Source organism: Centropristis striata, chromosome 24 (assembly GCF_030273125.1).
Source record: "Centropristis striata isolate RG_2023a ecotype Rhode Island chromosome 24, C.striata_1.0, whole genome shotgun sequence".
Taxonomy (NCBI): Eukaryota; Metazoa; Chordata; class Actinopteri; order Perciformes; family Serranidae; genus Centropristis; species Centropristis striata.
The window spans coordinates 622,444-642,968 of NC_081540.1; the positions used below are offsets into that span (position 1 = coordinate 622,444).

General features: G+C 37.4%; 1 long non-coding RNA gene across 2 annotated transcripts; it reads right to left on the reverse strand.

Annotated features, from left to right (window-relative positions):
* Positions 1–891: 891 nt before the first annotated feature.
* LOC131963078 (uncharacterized) lies at positions 892–7,506 on the reverse strand. Of its 2 annotated transcripts, none has more exons than XR_009390001.1 (3): positions 7,316–7,506; positions 5,663–5,784; positions 892–1,272 (listed from the first exon to the last, which is right to left on the reverse strand). It is a non-coding gene; the product is annotated as an uncharacterized LOC131963078 (long non-coding RNA). The 2 variants fall into 2 exon arrangements; XR_009389999.1 differs by having other exon boundaries at positions 7,285–7,506.
* Between the last annotated feature and the right edge of the window lie 13,019 nt (positions 7,507–20,525).

Sequence of the window (20,525 nt, forward strand, 5' to 3'; positions counted from 1 at the left end):
CAATTTTTGGACATCTCAAAATATGGTGTTTTTCTGTCATTTAAGGACAATTATGTTCTAATATGTATCAACAGACTATAATAAGACCATTTTTTAAATCATTTTTAGCCATTTTAAAAAATGTTGACCAAAAAAGACATGCTATATTATGGCTTTTTTTTCACATTTTGGACTTCACATTATATGGTGTTTTTTTATGATTTCAGGGAAAATATTCTACTACATGTATCAACAGATTATAATAAGACAATTTTGAAAGTTTCGGGGCATTTAAAATTTTATGACTTTTTCCAGAAAAAAATCGACATGCTATAGTATGACTTTTTTTTCAAATTTCAAATTTTGGACATCTCAAAATATGGTGTTTTTATGTTATTTCTGGCCACATAATGCTCTAATATGTATCAACAGACTATAATGAGACCATTTTGAGAGTTTCTGGCTCCAGGCTCCGCCTCCTCTGGTGGAGAGGAAGAGTCCAGGGTCCTGGACCAGAAGGTCACAGGTTTGAATCCAGCATTGATCTTTGATAAATATCAGTTTCTATCGTCTCTGTGATGGAAATAAACTGGAGGAAAACTGTTTGAGACACAAACTTGTGAACATTTTCAATCAAACAACCAAATGTTTAATATTTCTAACTGCATGATTCTGTGTCAAAAAGAGAGAAAGATGTCCAGAGTTCCCCTGTGGTCTAGTGGAAAAGATCCAGTATATGGTTCAGAAGGTTCTGGGTTCAAATCCGATTTGAAACCTTTTTTTCAGTTTTTCCTCTTGAGACTTCCTGCTGCATTCATGACAACAAGTTAGGAACAGCTCAGTTTACTTCCTGTGTTCCTCTGGAGTAGTGGACATGTCAAGGGTCCTGCACCTGAAGGTTGTTGGTTTGAATCCAGGCTGCTCAGTTTTCAGTCATCTCAACTACCAAACAGCTTGTTAAGGGTGCAAATTAATTCATGAACACAATTAATATAAATGAATAAAATTCAAATATGCATTTATAAAGACAGAAACCCTTTTTAAAATAAACAAGAAGGCTCAGAAGTTCTGCTGAGTGTTTGGACCAAAAGTTGTTTTATTTGTATTTCTTCTTTAATTAAATGTCTCCTTTACTTATGAATCATTAAATAAGTGAATGAACATGAGGAAGCAGGAGTTTGATGCCAGTGTGTGAAAGTGGAGGCAGAGAGTCTGAAGACAGATTTGTATTCTTGCAGTCGTCCAGCAGGAGGCGCTGTCCCTCCTTTTGTCTCTTTCACAGGATGAATGAAACTATGAATGCATGAATAAAAGAGAAATGATTGATGAAGCTGTTGATCTTCCAGCTGACGGCAGTGAGCCATGTGTTGGTCCAACCTGCTGACTCGTCCTCTGGATCAACAACACACATTTACAAATAAACTGCATCATTATGAACAAAAGACATGAAGACTGCTGAGTGTTTGTCTGGATCAACTTCCTGCTGAATCCTTCACAATAAACTAGACTAGAAGTAAATGTGTATATATATATATGTATGTATATGTGCCTGACAGCCTCAATTTATCATTAAAAAGACATCTTAGAATAGACGATCTTTGTATTTGTAGTTTTTTATATTATCAAAGATCTTTGAAAAAAGTCACAAATCAAAGATCCTCTATTCTGTACGTCTTTTTCCCCAATTTCTCATGAAAACGACATCTTAGAATTAAGGATCTTTGATTTGTGATTTTTTTTTTCAAATATCTTTTAAAAAACTACAAATACAAAGATCGTCTATTCCAAGATGTCTTTTTAATGAGAAATTGAGGCTGTCAGGCACACACACACACACACACACACATAGAAATATATAGTTCTATGATGGATATAAACTGGAGGAAAACTGTGACACAAACTTGTGAACGTTTTCAATCAAACAACCAAATGTTTAATATTTCTAACTGCATGATTCTGTGTCAAAAAAAACAAATGGACTCCAGTGTCTCCTCTGTGGTCTAGTGGAAAAGTTCCAGTTCATAATGCAGCAGGTTCTGGGTTCAAATCCAGCATAAATCTTTTTTTTTTTCAGTTTGTCCTCTTGAGACTTCCTGTTACATTCATGACAACAAGTTAGGAACAGCTCAGTTTCCTTCCTGTGTTCCTCTGGAGTAGTGGACATGTCATTGGGTTCTCAACCTGGAGGTTCTTGGATCATATCCCAGCTGAAAATAATTTTCTGTTTGATTGCTTCAAAACCTCCTGGTGCATTCAGTTCAACAAGAAAATCTTCTTATATCTTTTAATATACTTCCCGTGTTCCTCTGGTGTAGTGGACATGTCAAGGGTCCTGCACCTGACACACGTTTTATATGTTTATATAAGACATATATATATATATATATATATATATATATATATATATATGTGCCTGACAGCCTCAATTTCTCATTAAAAAGACAGCTTAGAATAGACGATCTTTGTATTTGTAGTTTTTTATATTATCAAAGATCTTTGAAAAAAGTCACAAATCAAAGATCCTCTATTCTGTACGTCTTTTTCCCCAATTTCTCATTAAAACGACATCTTAGAATTAAGGATCTTTGATTTGTGATTTTTTTTTTCAAAGATCTTTTAAAAAACTACAAATACAAAGATCGTCTATTCCAAGATGTCTTTTTAATGAGAAATTGAGGCTGTCAGGCACATATACATACATATATATGTGTGTGTGTATATGTGTATATATATGATATATATATATATATCAGAATAAACTATATATATATGTTTCTATGATGGATATAAACTGGAGAAAAACTGTGACACAAACTTGTAAACGTTTTCAATCAAACAACCAAATGTTTAATATTTCTAACTGCATGATTCTGTGTCAAAAAAAAAACAGGAATCCATTGTCTCCTCTGTGGTCTAGTGGAAAAGTTCCAGTCAATGATGCAGCAGGTTCTGGGTTCAAATCCAGCATAAATCCTTTTTTTTTCAGTTTGTCCTCTTGAGACTTCCTGTTGCATTCATGACAACAAGTTAGGAACAGCTCAGTTTCCTTCCTGTGTTCCTCTGGAGTAGTGGACATGTCAAGGATCTTGCACCTGAAGGTTCTGAGTTCAAATACAGCCTGAAACCTCCTTTTCTACCCATCCACTCCAATAATTACTGCTGAAACTATATCATTCACTTTCCACCTGTCACCTGGGTCTCTGCTGTGGTGTAGTGGTATAGTCATGGGTTTTTAACCTGATAAACATTGGTTCCAATCCCACCTGAGACTCTTTTTCTGTTTGTTTGCTTCAATACCTCCCAGTGCAATTAACAATGTCACCGAGACAAAACGCATTGTTCCACAGTGGTATAGTGGAAATGTCATTGGGTTCCCAACCTGGAGGTTCTTGGATCATATCCCAGCTGAACATCATTTTTTGTTTGATTGCTTCAAAACCTCCTGGTGCATTCATCAGTTCAACAAGAATATCTCTTCTGTTGTTCCTCTGGTGTAGTGGACATGTCAAGGGTCCTGGACCTGCAGGTTCTTGGTTTGAATCCAGTCTCCTCGGTTCTGTTTTCATTTTTTTTAATGGATATAAACTGGAAGAAAACTATCTGTGACCTGTGAAAACTTGTGGATTGCAGCAACATGTTTTTGAGGAAAGATGTAAAAAAAAATTTTTAACCTTTCTGATTACGTCTCACTACAAAAAACAATTTCACACCAACAGCTTTTGTCCATTGTGGTGAAGGGGAAATGTTGCAGACACATGGTGTCTAAAGTTTTGGGTTCAAATCCAGCCTGAAACTTTGTTTTCTCGACTTCACTACTTCCTGCTGACAGACTACTTTTCAAATTCCACCTGCCACCTGCATCTCCACTGTGGTCTAGAGGTAATATTGTTGGGTTTGCAACCCAAAGGTTCTTGGTTCAAGTCCCATCTGAAACACTTTTTCTGTTTGTTTGCTTCAATACATCCCAGTGCAATTAAGAGTGTCACCTACACAAAATGCATTGTTCAACAGTGGTATAGTGGAAATGTCATTGGGTTCCCAACCTGGAGGTTCTTGGATCATATCCCAGCTGAACATCATTTTTTGTTTGATCGCTTCAAAACCTCCTGGTGCATTCATCAGTTCAACAAGAATATCTCTTCTGTTGTTCCTCTGGTGTAGTGGAAAATGTCAAGGGTCCTGGATCTGCAGGTTCTTGGTTTGAATCGAGTCTCCTCGGTTCTGTTTTCATTTTTTTTAATGGTTATAAACTCGAAGGAAACTATCTGTGACCTGTGAAAACTTGTGTATTGCAGCAACATGTTTTTGAGGCAAGATGTCAAACATATTTTTTAACCTTTCTGATTACGTCTCACTACAAAACACAATTTCACTTTAAGAGCTTTTGTCCACTGTGGTGAAGGGGAAATGTTGCTGACACATGGTGTCTAAAGCTTTGGGTTCAAATCCAGCCTGAAACTTTGTTTTTTCGACTTCACTACTTCCTGCTGACAGACTAGTTTACACATCCCACCAGCTCTCTTCATCTCCACTGTGGTCTAGTGGTAATATCATTGGGTTTGCAACCAAAAGGTTCTTGGTTCAAGTCCCAGCTGAAACTCATTTTCTGTTTGTGTGCTTCTATACCTTCTGGTGCATTCATCAAAACACACGCCACCTGTCACTGTATCTCTCCTGTGGCGTAGAGGATAAACTCTGCTGCAGGAAGCAGAAGGTTGTGAGTTCAATCCCCTCCTGAAACTATTATTTATCAGTTTGTCCTCTGAAATTAAGCACTAATAGGAGTAAACGACAAATATAACCCTCGGAGCCACAGCTCAATGGATAATACATGGACCTCACACCACGGAGAACATCGGTTCAAACCCCACTGGATCTCATAGGACTCACCAACGGAAACTCAAAAGGATTCAAACAAAGGAAACAAGGAGACACACTGGAGGAGGATCAAGGAAGGAAGGAAGGAGAGGAGGACAGAGGGGAAGGAAGGAGGAGGAATACACAAAACCAAACTCATACTATTTTTTTGCAAAAGCCACACCCCCTAATTAGCATAACCACGCCCATTATTTGCATAACCACGCCCACTTTGGGCAAAATTCTGACTTAAAGCAGTACCAGGTCTCGAACCACTGACCTCTGGCACTCCAACCCTTTATACTCCCTCTGTGCCATCTCTTTCACACTAAGTTAATATCGGAACTTCTACATGTTGTTAACCAGAGAGGAGGACTTGTTTAAAAAAAAAAAAAAAAAAAAGTTATTAAAAATTAAAAACAGCAAAAAAACACAAGAAAAGCCTAAAATCATTATTTACAAAGCCAACTTTGTGATTACAACATAAATCAAAGACATTAACTTCTTTTTTCTTAATTACCTCAAATTTCACAGACAACTAAACTTTGTGGAGACTTTTTACACACAATAAACAGAATAAAAGACTTCAGATTGTGTGTTAAACGACACTTTTCCTCCCAACGAGCCTCATTTAGTGAGTGAGGTGACGAGCAGCTGCTCTACAAAGTCTTCCTGAAGGGAACTAACACATGTGGAGCCTCACAGTGACCTTTGACCTCCAGATTCTACTCACTTTAGTCCTGCAGGAGCTTTGCAGCACATTTAAAGATGTTGCTGACATGTTGTGAGGTGTGTTGCTCAGCAGCTGAGCGTGTGCACTGCTTACCTTGTTCCAGTCCAAGATGGAGGACTGATGACATCACAGCGTCTCAAAGCAGCTTCATGATGATCCGGATCAGGATCTTCTGGTCTCTGAGACTCAGAGTGGCGCCGCCTGCTGGAGAAGAGCTGCAGAGAGACAAGAATCAGCTGCTGCAACAAACTACTGAAGTTCACAAAATGTCACGTCAATTATCAGAATGTTACTGTTCATATGCCTTCTCTAAAAATGTGTGGGATCGATATAATGGAGAAAAAATGCACAAACAAGCATATCAGAACTATTTTACAGAGGCAAAATCAGATTTCCCCCAGAGGAAAGTTCTTTTGGGATCCACAATTGAAGGAAATAAAGTGGCGAAGAGCAATTCTGTCTCTAAATAAGATCAGAGAGGTTCATTTTAAAACTTTGCATAATATTTACCCATGTAATAAATCAGTTTCCAGGTTTGCTGATAGAAGTGAAATGATGACATCATAGCGTCTCAAAGCACCACGGGACTATAAGAGCCCATAAGAGTTTAATTTAAGAGCCATTTTCCATGGTTTTCTTGATAATGATTTGAGTTTTTATCAATAAAACCATGTTAAATGTCTAGATATCAGCTCTTAAAATAAACTCTTATTAGCTATTTTTGTTGTTATCATTATATTTGTCCAAACAAATGAACCTTTAGTTGAACCAGACATTAAAATGAACAAGAAACTGAAGAAAACAATGGTCTAGTCATTGTTTCCATGTCTGTATATATTCAGGGTTACATGAAATAACAGGCTGAACTAAATGTGGTATATGAGCTATATTAACTTTATGAATATGAACTTTCCCAGAGAAGTGCATGGTCAGCAGCTGGAGCTTTTCTCCTCATGAGAATGAATGGAGGCTGTGTGAGGTTAACTCTGCAGTAAAACAACCAGACATGACTACAGGTTGGAAACAAACAGAGCACAAAGACTCTCTGCATCAACACATTTCTCCTGGATGGAAAAAGATTCATGCAAACACCAAAAACTTTACTGCATTAACCTTTTTACTCTCTCTTGAGGTGTTTTTTTGCTCCAAACAGGAGACGGAAACTCTTTTAGTGAATAAGTTCTGATATGGACATTAAAAACAACAACAAAAAAGACACAAAATGACCAAAAAAGATGTAAAATGACCAAGAAAAGACACAAAATGACCAAGAAAAGACACAAAATGACCAAAAAAGACACAAAATGACCAAGAAAAGACACAAAATGACCAAACAGACCAGTTTCAGAGTGATTTCAGATGGAGAGGCGTGTCTCAAACAGCAGCAGGGAATGTCTTCAGACTGACAACAACTCAATCATTTATATGCTGATTATGTCAAAACGTCCCACAAAGCTCCTCTTTGCATCAACACATTTCTGCTGGATGGAAAATCTTGATGCAAACACCAAAAACTTTACTGCATCAAAGTGTTTTTAGTCTCTCGAGGAGTTTTTTTGCTGTAAACATTGAAACAATGTCGCGCTGTAAAAAGCACGTGGAGAGACAGAAAACAGCTGAAAGCTGCTCAAACTAGCAGCAGCAGCAACATGATGAGTTATTAATGTGACAGAGATATTAAAGAGTCAGCTAACAGCAACACAAACACCTTTTACCTGTGATCCAGTTTCTAATGACGGAGCTCACCTGAGTCTCCTTCAGCTGCTGTTAAAGAGACAATCTGCCCCAAAACCTGCTGTTAGAGTCCTGATCAGAGTCCCTGAAGGTCCACCAGAACCACAGGAACACCTTCACCTCCACCTCTGATTCATCATCAACCGCTCGGCTGCTTGTTTACTAGTAAACAAACAAACAAACAGGACTGCTCCCGTCCCGTGTTGACTCCTTACTGGTTGCTTTCACCACTAACTGGTTCCTGTACTGGTGTGTGTGTGTGTGTGCAGCGGTTTTCTGCCTCACTTAGCAGATTCATCACATATTTAATAAACATGTAGAGGTGATGCTTCATCAACAATTACATTCTGTCCAATCCAGCTCGAAGCGAACGTGCAAACATTATATTTAATAATAATTATATTATATTTTCATGCTTTCTTTTTATTGATAGGAGCATGTCGATTTCTGTCAAAAATGGTCACATTTTAAAATGCCTAAAAATGCTTCAAATGGTCTTATTATACTCTGTTGATACATATTAGAGCATTATGTGGCCAGAAATAATAATAAAAAACACCATATTTTGAGAAAATTTGAAGAAAAAAACAAACAAACTACATGGAGAGTCATGGAGAAAGACTGAGGAAGAGTGAATTGTGTTTGCTTGGAGAGCCCACAGGCTAATAGATGATACAGATATCTTAGTGAAGAAATAAATGTCGTGAAATATGATGACAATGGTGCTAAACAGGCTAAATAATAATCTAAATCATCTACATTTGAAATATATGAAAGTAAAACAAGTGCAGCCGATTTGATGGAGCTGAATTAATAGTAGCATTATCTATATTTTACAGGTGTATGATTCAGTTTCTCACAAGCAGCACAGACTCAAAATTCAATCTTTGTCAATATTTATCATACATTCTTTAAACGGTCCAAAACTTTCAAAATGTTCTTATTATAGTCTACTGATACATGTAGTAGGGTGGCTTTTCCGAAAATAGCAGAAAAACACCATCATTTGTGATGTCCAAAATTTGAAAAAGTTATACTATAGCATGTCGATTTCTGTCAAAAAAGGTCAAATTTTAAATTGACTGAAAATGCTTTAAATGGTCTTATAATAGTCTGATGATACATATGAGAGCATAATAGGACCATAAATCACACAAAAAACACCATATTTTGAGGTGTCCAAAATCTGAAAAAAAATCATACGATAGCATGTTGATTTTTGTCATAAATGGTCAAATTTGAAAATGCCTAGAAATGCTCAAAATGGTCTCATTATAGTCTGTTGATACATATTAGACCATTATGTAACCAGAAATAACATAAAAACACCATATTTTGAAATGTCCAAAATTTGAATTTTGGACAAAAAAAAGTCATACTATAACATGTCGATTTCTGTCAAAAAAAGGTCAAATTTTAAGATGCCTATAAATGCTTTAAATGGTCTTATACTAGTCTGATGATACATATTAGAGCAAAATAGGACCATAAATCACAAAAAAAACACCATATTTTGAGATGTCCAAAATTTGAAGAAAGAAAAAAAAGTCATACTATAGCATGTCGATTTTTTTGCGGAAAAACTCATGAATTTTTTAAATGCCCCGAAACTTTCAAAATGGTCTTATTATAGTCTGTTGATACATGTAGTAGGGTGGCTTTTACAGAAATAACAAAAAACACCATATTTTGAGATGTCCAAAATTTGAATTTCGAAAAAAAAGTCATACTATAGCATGTCAATTTTTTGGGGGGAAAAAGTTATACAATTCTCAAACGGCCTGAATTTCTCAAAATAGTCTTATTATAGTCCGTTGATACATGTATTTTTTTCAGAAATAACAAAAAAACACCATATTATCAGATGTCCAAAATTTTAAACAAAAGTCATACTATAGTATGACTTTTGTTTCAAATTTTGTGGAAATTTTCAAAAATGGTTTAATTTAAAAATGCTTAAAATGGTCTCATTATAGTCTATTGGTACATATTAGAGCATTATGTGGCCATAAATCACAGAAAAACACCATATTTTGAGATGTCCAAAAATCTGAAAAAAGTCATACTATTGCATGTCGATTTTTTTTCGGGAAAAAGTCATAAAATTTGACATAAAACAGTCATAAAACAGCCTGAATTTTCAAAATAGTCTTATTATAGTCCGTTGATACATGTGGTATAATTTTTTTTCAGAAATAACAAAAAAACCATATTTTGAGATGTCCAAAATTTGACAAAAGTCATACTATAGCATGTCAAAATTTTCAAAAAGGGTCAAATTTTAAAAATGCTTTAAATTGTCTTATAATAGTCTGTTGATACATGTAGTAGGCTGGCTTTTTTTTTTTTAAAAACACCATATTATGAGATGTCCAAAAGTTTGAAATTTGAAAAAAAAGTCGATTTCTGCCAAAAAAGGTCAAATTTTAAAATGCCTTAAAATGTCTTATTATAGTCTGATGATGCATATTAGAGCACAATAGGACCATAAATCACAAAAAACACCATATTTTGATATTTAAAATTAAAAAATTAAATCTTCAAACTGCCTGAATTTCTCAAACTGGTCTTATTATAGTCTGTTGATGCATGTAGTGGAATATTTCCCCAGAAATAACAAATATCAGCATACTTTGAGGTGTTTCTCTGCTCCACTCAGCTCTGACAGACAACATCAACAAGCTGTCTCCTCTGCTTCTTCTTCAGGTGTGTTGGAGGTTTCAGACAGCGACCTGGAGCAGCAGCGCCCCCCTCTGGTGGTCTGGAGGAGGACACACTGCTACCATGGGACACTTTCCTCTCAGAGAGAGATGAAGACATGCAGCAGAGAACCGGGCGGGCGGGACTCGAACCCGTGTCTCTGTGGTAAGGACTCAGCCTCAGTCTCTTTTCTTCTTTAATGTTATTGTGGTGTTCGGGTCTCTCCGAGCCTCTCAACTCATCCTCAACTCTTTGTTTCATTCACTAGAAAACTGTAAATGTGTCTATATATACTCTACTATAACATGGCATCATTTTTCCTCAAAAAGTCATAACATTTTCAAACAACCCGAAACTCTGGAAATGTTCTTATTGTCATCTGTTCATGTTTGTAGTAGGGTGGCTTTTCCACAAATAACTACAATAAACAACATATTTTGTCCAAAAGTCATACTATAGCATGTCGATTTTTGCCAAAAATTGTGACATTGTAAAATGCCTAAAAATGCTTAAAATATTCATATTATAGTCTGTTGATGCATGTAGTAGGGTGGCTTTTCCTGAAATAACAAAAAACACCACCATACTTTGAAATGTCCAAAATTTGAAATCTGGAAAAAAAGTCATACTATAGCATGTCAAAATTTGTCGTGAAAAATCCATAAAAATTTTAAATGCACTGAAACTTTCAAAATGTTCTTATTCTAGTCTGCTGATACATGTAATAGGGTGGCTTTTCCACAAATAACAAACAAGAAAACAACATATTTTGAGATGTCACACTTTATAAATGAAGCCAACGTGCTTTAAGTGCATTCTTTCTCATGGCAAGCTCATTTTACTGTTGACTGACATACAAACAAACAAGATGATGATGATGATGATGATGGTGGTGGTATTTGATTGTTTTCATTGTTTTTATTTATACCTATTTGTGTATGATTTATTCTATTTTAATAACTGTACAGCACTTTGGTCAACTGAGGTTGTTTTTAAATGTCTATAAATAAACTTTGACTTGAACCAGTTTGCACAATGCAACATCTGTTGTATGAATGTAGAGTTAAAGTGACTAGAAAGGTGCTACAACTGCAGACAAAATAAAATAGTAATAAAAACTCAATCCAAAAACAGTTAGAGATTTAAAAAAAAAAAAGAAAAAGTAAAGGGTAAAAAAGTAGGGTTCAGTATCTGGTCCAAGTCTCCTTCAGCATGGAGTCTGTCCTGGTCGGGGATCGAACCCGCGACGGCTGCAGACTGTCAGGAACATTAGTGGTAGTGGCGCCCTCTTGTGGCCAACAGGGGAAATGCAAGTTTAATTCCGTGCGTGCAGCAGATTACCGGGCCGGACTCGAACCTCCATGCAGACTGTCAGACACATGAATCTCAGTTTTTGTAACAGTAGTGGCGCCCTCTAGTGGCCAACAGGGGAAAATCACTCTTATTTCCGTGGCCGAGAGGTTAGAGAACCGGGCTTGTGACCGGAGGGTCGCTGGTTCGAGTCTCAGGACTGACAGGTGAAGGACTGAAGTGACCCCCAACTGCTCCAACAAGCGACCCTCGAACCAGCGATTCTCTCACCTCTCGGTCACGGAAATAAACGTGAATTGCCACAAGAGGGCGCCACTACTTTTTCAAAACCTTCATTCATGAGTGTGACAGTCTGCATGGAGGTTGGAGTCCGGCCCGGTGCTCTGCTGCATGTCTCCATCTCTCTCTGTCTCTGTCTCTGGCACATGGAGCTGGAAATAACTAGAAACATCATTAAAAACTAAACAATGCAGGTGCAGGTCGCCATTTGTAAAAGTCTTCCAGCACTTGTGTTCCTCGTCCAGCAGGAGGCGCTGTTCGTCCCTCCATGAGAGGCTCAGATGATCTGAAGGTCGCTGGTTCGATCCCCGACCAGGACAGACTCCATGATGGAGGAAACTTGGACAAGATACTGAACCAGTTTGATCATTTGTTACATCTGTTGTATGAAAGTAGAGTTAAAGTGACTAGAAAGGTGCTACAACCTGTCTCTGTCATAGAAAGTTGAAAATTAACTAAAAATATCTCTAAAAACAAATAAATCTGACGCCAACTCCTGATGAGAATGTTTGTTTGTATGTTAGTCAACAGTGAAATGAGCTTGTTGTGTCTCCCTCTGCTGGCCAGGAGAGAGAATACACTTAAAGCACATTGGCTTCATTTAGAAAGTGTCAAAAAGTGTCACATAAAGCTGAAAAATGCCTTAAAATGCTCTTATTATAGTCTGATGATACATATTAGAGCATAATGTGACCAGAAATAACAAAAAAACACCAAATTTTGAGATGTCCAAAATTAGAAATTCTCTGCTGGTGGTTTTTACAGCACTAGATTGACAATGTTTCCAGCAAAAAAACACCTCAAGAGAGAGTAAAAACACTTTTATGCAGAAGTTTTTGGTGTTTGCATCAAGCTTTTTCCATCCCAGGACAAATGTGTTGATGCAAAGATGACTTTTGCGTGACGTTTTGACACAATCAGCATATAAATGACTAAATTATTGTGAGTCACAGCAGCAGACTGGATCAGTCTGAAGACATTCAGCTGTTTCTGAGACATGCCTCTCAGTCTGAAATCCCTCTAAAACTTGTCTTTTTGGTCGTTTTGTATCTTTTCTTGGTCATTTAGTGTCTTTTTTTGGTAATTTTGTGTCTTTTTTGGTCATTTTGTGTCTTTTCTGGTCATTTTTTTGTCTTTTCTTGGTTATTTTGTGTCTATTTTGGTAATTTTGTGTCTTTTCTGGTCATTTTGTGTCTTTTTAGGTCATTTTTTGTCTTTTCTGGTCATTTTGTGTCTTTTCTTGGTCATTTTGTGTCTTTTCTTGGTCATTTTGTGTCTATTTTGGTCATTTTGTGTCTTTTCTTGGTCATTTTGTGTCTTTTCTGGTCATTTTGTGTCTTTTCTTGGTCATTTTGTCTTTTCTTGGTTATTTTGTGTCTATTTTGGTCATTTTGTGTCTTTTCTGGTCATTTTGTGTCTTTTCTTGGTCATTTTGTGTCTTTTCTGGTCATTTTGTGTCTTTTTTGGTAATTTTGTGTCCATTTTTGGCAATCTTTACGTATATTTTGGTCACTTTGTGTCTTTTTTTTTGGTAATTCTGTCTTTTCTTGGTCATTTTGTGTCTTTTTTTGGTCAATTTGTGTCTTTTTTGGTCATTTTGTGCCTTTTTTGGGACAATTTTTACGTCTATTTTGGTCAAGTTGTGTCTTTTTTGTTGTTGTTTTTAATGTCCATATCAGAACTTATTCACTAAAAGAGTTTCCGTCTCCTGCTTGGAGCAAAAAAAACACCTGAAGAGAGAGTAAAAAGGTTAATGCAGTAAAGTTTTTGGTGTTTGCATGAATCTTTTTCCATCCAGGAGAAATGTGTTGATGCAGAGAGTCTTTGTGCTCTGTTTGTTTCCAACCTGTAGTCATGTCTGGTTGTTTTACTGCAGAGTTAACCTCACACAGCCTCCATTCATTCTCATGAGGAGAAAAGCTCCAGCTGCTGACCATGCACTTCTCTGGGAAAGTTCATATTCATAAAGTTAATATAGCTCATATAGCTCATGTTATTTCATGTAACCCTGAATATATACAGACATGGAAACAATGACTAGACCATTGTTTTCTTAAAATTTCTTGTTCATTTCATGTCTTTTTTAAAAATCATTTTGACTCTTTTTGGGTTTGTTGTCTTTTTGGTCATTTTGTGATTCTTTTGGGTCATCTCTTTTTTGCTCATGTGCCCTTTTTGGGATTTTTTTTTTTTTTTTTTTAACAGTTTTGGGTTATTTTGTGTTTTTTAGGGGGGATTTTGTGTCAGCACAGTACAATAATTTATAAACAAATTAACTTAATTGGTAAACATGTTTATTATCTTTACATAAATATTCTGACATTTGTGCATGACTTTCAACACAAATGTGATAAATATTCAGTGTAAATACCTGCATCTTTTTTTAAAAACGCTGAATGATAAACAGTTTCAGGTACAAAGATTTCCAAATTTGTGCTTTTCAGAACTTTCATAACTCAAAATTGACTTGTTATGGTGGATTGAGGTGAAAATAGTTTTTAAAAGTGCTCTTTCAGTCTTTGAACTCTATTTTGGCAGACGCTCTTTTATTCAGTTTTCCATTAATGAAGTGACCAAACTGGACCTTCCCCATTCCTATTCCTTCATTAGTTTTCAGTGAGTGATGTGGAGAACCAAGCTGAAACAAACACTGCTCGTGGTTTGTCTACTGTTTTATTTCAGTACTTGACAAGCTGCAACACAGTTGATGAAGCTCAGACTGCCTTCATGGTCAGAGAGGAAGAGGAAACAAACTACTGAAGCATAGAAAGGAAATATACAGTTGACCAGCCGTTTTGTGTAAAGACAGCGTTTTTATTCCATCTCTCATTGGAAACATTAAATAGAACTTTTCTTTTCAGGATGACGAGACAGGTACATTTTGTATTTTGACATGTTTTACAAACCAAGTGCTTCTTTTCTTTTCTTCTTCTCTTTTCTCCAACAACAACAACACCAGACTGTTCAGATGTTTATGAGTGCTCCTCTGCCAGCTTCTCGGCCTTCTGGATCACCTCCTCCATGGGGCCCACCATGGAGAAGGCCTGCTGGATCACCTCCTCCATGGGGCCCACCATGGAGAAGGCCTTCTGGATCACCTCCTCCATGGGGCCCACCATGTAGAAGGCCTTCTGGATCACCTCCTCCATGGGGCCCACCATGGAGAAGGCCTTCTGGATCACCTCCTCCATGGGGCCCACCATGTAGAAGGCCTTCTGGATCACCTCCTCCATGGGGCCCACCATGTAGAAGGCCTTCTGGATCACCTCCTCCATGGGGCCCACCATGTAGAAGGCCTTCTGGATCACCTCCTCCATGGGGCCCACCATGGAGAAGGCCTTCTGGATCACCTCCTCCATGGGGCCCACCATGGAGAAGTCCTTCTGGATCACCTCCTCCATGGGGCCCACCATGGAGAAGGCCTGGGCAGGGCGTCGTACTCGCCTGCAGGGACACAAGGGGACAAGTCATTCATCATTAGTCATGTCCAGGATAAAGTTATTATCAGCACTCATTTAGTCATGTCCAGGATACATACTGAGGATTAAGTTGAAATATCGGAAATAAATTTAAATGTTGAGAAATAGTCTTAATGTGGAGAATAAAGTGGAAACCTCTATTCTGTACGTCTTTTTCCCCAATTTCTCATTAAAACGACATCTTAGAATTAAGGATCTTTGATTTGTGATTTTTTTCAAAGATCTTTTAAAGAACTACAAATCAAAGATCGTCTATTCTAAGATGTCTTTTTAATGAGAAATTGAGGCTGTCAGGCACACACACACACACACACACACACACACACACACATATATATATCATCTCTATGATGGATATAAACTGGAGAAAACTGTGACACAAACTTGTGAACGTTTTCAATCAATCAACCAAATGTTTAATATTTCTAACTGCATGATTCTGTGTCAAAAAATATAAAAAAATCAAGTGTCTCCTCTGTGGTCTAGTGGAAAAGTTCCAGTCCATAATGCAGCAGGTTCTGGGTTCAAGTCCAGCATAATTCCTTTTTCAATTTGTCCTCTTGAGACTTCCTGCTGCATTCATGACAACAAGTTAGAAACAGCTCAGTTTCCTTCCTGTGTTCCTCTGGACTAGTGGACATGTCAAGGATCCTGCACCTGAAGGTTGTTGGTTTGATTCCAGGCTGCTCAGTTTTCAGTCATCTCAAATACCTAAACTATATATATATATATTTCTATAATCTCTATGATGGATATAAACTGGAGGAAAACTGTGACACAAACTTGTGAACGTTTTCAATCAAACAACCAAATGTTTAATATTTCTAACTGCATGATTCTGTGTCAAAAAAAAACAGGAATCCAGTGTCTCCTCTGTGGTCTAGTGGAAAAGTTCCAGTCAATGATGCAGCAGGTTCTGGGTTCAAATCCAGCATAAATCCTTTTTTTTTTCAGTTTGTCCTCTTCAGACTTCCTGTTGCATTCATGACATCAAGTTAGGAACAGCTCAGTTTCCTTCCTGTGTTCCTCTGGAGTAGTGGACATGTCAATGATCCTGCACCTGAAGGTTCTGAGTTCAAATACAGCCTAAAACAGCCTTTTCTACCCATCCACTCCAATAATTACTGCTGAAACTATATCATTCACTTTCCACCTGTCACCTGCGTCTCTGCTGTGGTGTAGTGGTATAGTCATGAGTTCCCAACCTGAAGAACATTGGTTCCAATCCCACCTGAAACTCTTTTTCTATTTGTTTGCTTCAATACCTCCCAGTGCAATTAACAGTGTCACCTACACAAAATGCATTGTTCAACAGTGGTATAGTGGAAATGTCATTGAATTCCCAACCCAGAGGTTCTTGGATCATATCCCAGCTGAAAACCATTTTTTGTTTGATTGCTTCAAAACCTCCTGGTGCATTCATCAGTTCAACAAGAATATTACTTTCTGTGTTCATATGGTGTAGTGGAAAATGTCAAGGGTCCTGGACCTGCAGGTTCTTGGTTTGAATTGAGTCTCCTCGGTTCTGTTTTCATTTTCTTTTTATGGATATAAACTGGAAGGAAGATGTCAAACTTTTTTTTTTAACCTTTCTGATTACGTCTCACTACAAAACACAATTTCACTTTAAGAGCTTTTGTCCACTGTGGTGAAGGGGAAATGTTGCTGACACATGGTATCTAAAGTTTTGGGTTCAAATCCAGCCTGAAACTTTGTTTTTTCGACTTCACTACTTCCTGCTGACAGACTAGTTTACACATTCCACCTGCTGTCATCATCTCCACTGTAGTCTAGTGGTAATATCATTGGGTTTGCAACCAAAAGGTTCTTGGTTCAAGTCCCAGCTGAAACTCTTTTTCTGTTTGTGTGCTTCTATACCTTCTGGTGCATTCATCAGAACACACGCCACCTGTCGCTGTATCTCTCCTGTAGCGTAGAGGATAAACTCTGCTGCAGGAAGCAGAAGGTTGTGAGTTCAATCCCCTCCTAAAACTATTATTTATCAGTTTGTCCTCTGAAATTAAGCACTAATAGGAGTAAACGACAAATATAACCCTCGGAGCCACAGCTCAATGGATAACACATGGACCTCACACCACGGAGAACATCGGTTCAAACCCCACTGGATCTCAAAGGACTCACCAACGGAAACTCAAAAGGACTCAAACAAAGGAAACAAGGAGACACACTGGAGGAGGATCAAGGGAGGAGAGGAGGACAGAGAGGAAGGAAGGAGGAGGAATACACAAACTCATACTATTTTTTTTGCAAAAGCCACACCCCCTAATTAGCATAACCACGCCCATTATTTGCATAAATACGCCCACTTTGGGCAAAATCCTGACTTAAAGCAGTACCAGGACTTGAACCACTGACCTCTGGCACTCCAACCCTTTATACTCCCTCTGTGCCATCTCTTTCACACTAAGCTAATATCGGAACTTCTATATGTTGTTAACCAGAGAGGAGGACTTGTTAAAAAAAAAAAAGTTATTAAAGATTAAAAACATCAAAAAAACACAAGAAAAGCCTAAAATCATTATTTACAAAGCCAACTTTGTGATTACAACATAAATCAAAGACATTAACTTCTTTTTTCTTCATTACCTCAAATTTCACAGACAAATAAACTTTGTGGAGACTTTTTACACAATAAACTGAATAAAAGACTTCAGATTGTGTGTTAAACGACACTTTTCCTCCCAACGAGCCTCATTTAGTGAGTGAGGTGACCAGCAGCTGGTCTACAAAGTCTTCCTGAAGGGAACTAACACATGTGGAGCGTCTCAGTGACCTTTGACCTCCAGATTCTACTCACTTTAGTCCTGCAGGAGCTTTGCAGCACATTTAAAGATGTTGCTGACATGTTGTGAGGTGTGTTGCTCAGCAGCTGAGCGTGTGCACTGCTTACCTTCTTCCAGTCCAAGATGGACGACTGATGACATCACAGCGTCTCAAAGCAGCTTCATGATGATCCGGATCAGGATCTTCTGGTCTCTGAGACTCAGAGTGGCGCCGCCTGCTGGAGAAGAGCTGCAGAGAGACAAGAATCAGCTGCTGCAACAAACTACTGAAGTTCACAAAATGTCACGTCAATTATCTAAATGTTACTGTTCATATGCCTTCTCTAAAAATGTGTGGGATTGATATAATGGAGAAAAAATGCACAAACAAGCATATCAGAACTATTTTACAGAGGCAAAATCAGATTTCCCCCAGAGGAAAGTTCTTTTGGGATCCACAATTGAACGAAATAAAGTGGCGAAGAGCAATTCTGTCTCTAAATAAGATCAGAGAGGTTCATTTTAAAACTTTGCATAAAATTTACCCATGTAATAAATCAGTTTCCAGGTTTGCTGATAGAAGCGAAATGTCTCTGATCACAGGATTATATACATACAGTCATGGAAAAAATGATCAGACCACCCTTGTTTTCTTTTGTTTAGACAAACATGATGATAACAACAAAAATAGCCCATAAGAGTTTAATTTAAGAGCCATTTTCCATGGTTTTCTTGATAATGATTTGAGTTTTTATCAATAAAACCATGTTAAATGTCTAGATATCAGCTCTTAAAATAAACTCTTATCAGATATTTTTGTTGTTATCATTATATTTGTCCAAACAAATGAACCTTTAGTTGAACCAGACATTAAAATGAACAAGAAACTGAAGAAAACAATGGTCTAGTCATTGTTTCCATGTCTGTATATATTCAGGGTTACATGAAATAACAGGCTGGACTAAATGTGGTATATGAGCTATATTAACTTTATGAATATGAACTTTCCCAGAGAAGTGCATGGTCAGCAGCTGGAGCTTTTCTCCTCATGAGAATGAATGGAGGCTGTGTGAGGTTAACTCTGCAGTAAAACAACCAGACATGACTACAGGTTGGAAACAAACAGAGCACAAAGACTCTCTGCATCAACACATTTCTCCTGGATGGAAAAAGATTCATGCAAACACCAAAAACTTTACTGCATTAACCTTTTTACTCTCTCAGTAAGGAGACGGACACTCTTTTAGTGAATAAGTTCTGATGTGGACATTAAAAACAACAACAAAAAAGACACAACTTGACCAAAATAGACGTAAAAATGGTCCCAAAAAAGGCACAAAATGACCAAAAAAGACACAAATTGACCAAAAAGACACAAAATGACCAAAATATACGTAAAGATTGCCAAAAATGGACACAAAATTACCAAAAAAGACACAAAATGACCAAGAAAAGGCACAAAATGACCAAACAGACCAGTTTCAGAGTGATTTCAGATGGAGAGGCGTGTCTCAAACAGCAGCAGGGAATGTCTTCAGACTGACAACAACTCAATCATTTCTATGCTGATTATGTCAAAACGTCCCACAAAGCTCCTCTTTGCATCAACACATTTCTGCTGGATGGAAAATCTTGATGCAAACACCAAAAACTTTACTGCATCAAAGTGTTTTTACTCTCTCGAGGAGTTTTTTTGCTGTAAACATTGAAACAATGTCGCGCTGTAAAAAGCACGTGGAGAGACAGAAAACAGCTGAAAGCTGCTCAAACTAGCAGCAGCAGCAACATGATGAGTTATTAATGTGACAGAGATATTAAAGAGTCAGCTAACAGCAACACAAACACCTTTTACCTGTGATCCAGTTTCTAATGACGGAGCTCACCTGAGTCTCCTTCAGCTGCTGTTAAAGAGACAATCTGCCCCAAAACCTGCTGTTAGAGTCCTGATCAGAGTCCCCGAAGGTCCACCAGAACCACAGGAACACCTTCACCTCCACCTCTGATTCATCATCAACCGCTCGGCTGCTTGTTTACTAGTAAACAAACAAACAAACAGGACTGCTCCCGTCCCGTGTTGACTCCTTACTGGTTGCTTTCACCACTAACTGGTTCCTGTACTGGTGTGTGTGTGTGTGTGTGCAGCGGTTTTCTGCCTCAGTCAGCAGATTCATCACATATTTAATAAACATGTAGAGGTGATGCTTCATCAACAATTACATTCTGTCCAATCCAGCTCCAAGCGAACGAGCAAACATTATATTTAATAATAATTATATTATATTTTCATGCTTTCTTTTTATTTATAGGAGCATGTCGATTTCTGTCAAAAATGGTCACATTTTAAAATGCCTAAAAATGCTTCAAATGGTCTCATTATACTCTGTTGATACATATTAGAGCATTATGTGGCCACAAATAATAATAAAAAACACCATATTTTGAGAAAATTTGAAGAGAAAAACAAAACAAAAGTCATACTATAGCATGTCGATTTTTTTCAGGAAAAAGTCACAACATTTTCAAACAGCCTGAAACTCTGAGTAGAAGTGTTTCTTTTAATTTTATCCACAGGTAGTGACATTCGCTTTGAAGCAAACTGAAAACATCAGGTTCAAACATGAACCCATAATTTTTCATTAGACCAATTTAAAAATACACTTTAAAGGAATG